The sequence below is a fragment of the Felis catus genome, chromosome C1 (genome assembly GCF_018350175.1).
Source record: "Felis catus isolate Fca126 chromosome C1, F.catus_Fca126_mat1.0, whole genome shotgun sequence".
NCBI classification, from domain to species: domain Eukaryota; kingdom Metazoa; phylum Chordata; class Mammalia; order Carnivora; family Felidae; genus Felis; species Felis catus.
The window spans coordinates 207,758,121-207,760,700 of NC_058375.1; the positions used below are offsets into that span (position 1 = coordinate 207,758,121).

The 2,580-nt window shown below is 41.2% G+C and overlaps 1 non-coding gene across 1 annotated transcript; it reads left to right on the forward strand.

The window, feature by feature from the left end:
* The first annotated feature begins 415 nt into the window (after window positions 1-415).
* Window positions 416-487, forward strand: TRNAA-AGC. The gene has a single exon. It is a non-coding gene; the product is annotated as a tRNA-Ala (tRNA).
* The last annotated feature ends 2,093 nt before the right edge of the window (window positions 488-2,580 follow it).

The following is a 2,580-nucleotide window of genomic DNA, read 5'->3' on the forward strand; positions in this document are numbered from 1 at the left end:
TATTTAGCAACGTAGGCTATAAAGAATGAGTGCGACTTTAATATTTTTACATGCATTACAAGTTATTATGAAGTATTTTCTTTTCAAAGGAAAATTATAAACACAGGATTTCATTCTGGTTTTTTTCTCTTTTATTTTATTTTACGTCTTTATTTGCTTTAAGCAGGTAATGTCTGCATGGTAAAATACTCAAGTACACAAAAGCACAGAAATAAAAGTAAGTATTTTCATTTCTATCTCCTAGGACCTCCCCATATACACCCTCTGCATTATCTGCTCCCCCCTCCCCCCTCCCCCCTTCCCCCCAGAAAAGAAAACCTCCTAGCTATTACTATAACCAGTAGTTTTCTTTTAAGAGAGCGAATTTCTGTTTTATTTCATGAAAGCAGTCTAGAAAGCCAGCATCATGGCAGGTGGGGATGTAGCTCAGTGGTAGAGCGCATGCTTAGCATGCATGAGGTCCTGGGTTCGATCCCCAGCATCTCCATTCTATTTGTGTCCTGCTCAGGAAATATATTTCTTCGTGACAGCCACACCACATAGTACAAGATTTTATTCTTAATGAATTTTAATCAAACACTTTAGAAATCAAAGGGAGTTGTTGTTGTTGTTGTTGTTGTTGTTGTTTTAATTTTGATGTTTTGTTGTTCCATTTCACATGCTGGCTCTACTTCCCTAGTGGTTAATGATAGGATTTGGTCATTAAGTAAGGGATCGCGTGCAGTCACTATTCCAAATGGAAGGTAGATGTGGTATTGAGGACCCAGGCGTTCCACTCTGTTTTTTAGCACAGGAACTAATTTGGCTGCTCAGAATGAAGGGGAAGCAAGATTACAGATGGCGGGTAGGATGGGACTTATTATCCCCACTTAATCCCTGTATGAGCCAGCAATCAAACACGATGTTGTCAAAGTCAATTCTGGAATAAGCTCCCTGTTGCCACTCCCTCCCGATTTTGAATCTACGATAGTTTACGCACAGAACGACATCCCTCATATTTGTGATAGAAATATTGTTGGGTAAAAAACAAGAAAAAAAAATCAAGCCACAGCTAGTTCAAGATGAGCAGGTATTCAGAGTCAGAACTAGCCACGTAGGCGACGGATCCCTATTCTGCAACTGAGCCTCCCAAATACTCTTCCTTTTATACTTGCACCTCTTCTCAACGGAGGATAGTAATAAGGACGTTCGTTTAACCTTTCTGCCGTGCCTGCTACTCAAGGCACCCGAGGCACAGGCTCCTAGGGCTGGAACCACTCTTGTTTTCTCTATTTTTACTGAAGTATAGTTGACATGCAAGGTTATATTAGTTTCAGGTGTACAACACAGCGATTTGACAAGTCTATCCCTTGCACAGTGCTCCCCACAATAAGTATAGTCACCATCTGGAACCACTCTTGAGCGATTGCCTACTTCATCAGCATCCATTCTTGATGGCCTTGTTTCAGTTGAATTACCTTTAAGTCATGCCATCTGAATGCATCTGAGCTCTAGTTGTAAATACACTTTCACTGAAAAAAAATTTTATAATTTAGCACCTACCTACAGAAACAATCACATTTTGAGAAAATTTCCTATGCCTGCCTTCCATTTCTCGTGCCGTACTTTCAAGTTAAATTAGTTGGAAATGAGGGAAGGGACACTGCAAATACAAGGGCAAAGAAAGAGAAGAAGGTGTCCGTTAACCTCACGTGTCTCAATTGAGACGCAGAAGAAGCACAGTTAATGCGAGAGCTGTGAAATGTCACTATCATCACTGAGAAAAAATGGTACGAACCGTGCATCATCTACAGAGATGAGCTGTTGGTAAAAGCTTCTCCAACAATCTTGTTTGCAAGTGAGGTGCAAGGAAACCCAACTCAAAGTGGCTTAAATGACAAAGGAATTCATTGACTCCTGTAACTGGAAGCCCAGATACACGACATATTTTGTTGCCTTAATCCATCGACCTTGGCTTCGTTTCTTTTCTTATCTCTCCATGGCTCGGCCACATCCTCAGGCTGGTAGGGACTTGGATGCAACAGTTCCAGACACGTGATCCATGAACAACACCACCGTTGGATGACAATAAAATGCTTCTGGAAGCTCATTCTGAAGAGCGTGGGGCTACCTCTTCTCATGATTCATTGGCAAGAATTTTCGTCGGCCCAATCGCTGACAAGAGGAGTGGATTTACCCTTGAGCTAGAACTCTGTTTGGAAGGCCTAATGGGGGAGGGGGAGGGGATGGAATGCTAAATAGACAATTGCCAGTGTCGACCTGTTCTATCTCTTTCTGTTGGATTTTGCTGGGGGCAAGTACCATATTTTACTCATTCTTTATATCTGGCATCTATCCTAGTGGCTAGTAAATAGGAACAGCTGAACAAACGCCATTGAATAAATAAATTACTGAATTAGTACCTAGAAGGTGGCAACTCTGATCTCTATTCGTCCTGTGGGTAAAAAAAAAAATCAAGTCCAAAGAATCCCTGGTTTTCTGATATGAAAAGGCAAAGTATTTGTAAAGGCATTCTATCTGGAGGGGACAGAGGAAGACACAATCATAAATCAGGACTGAAATGCCATAGTTTACCCAGAA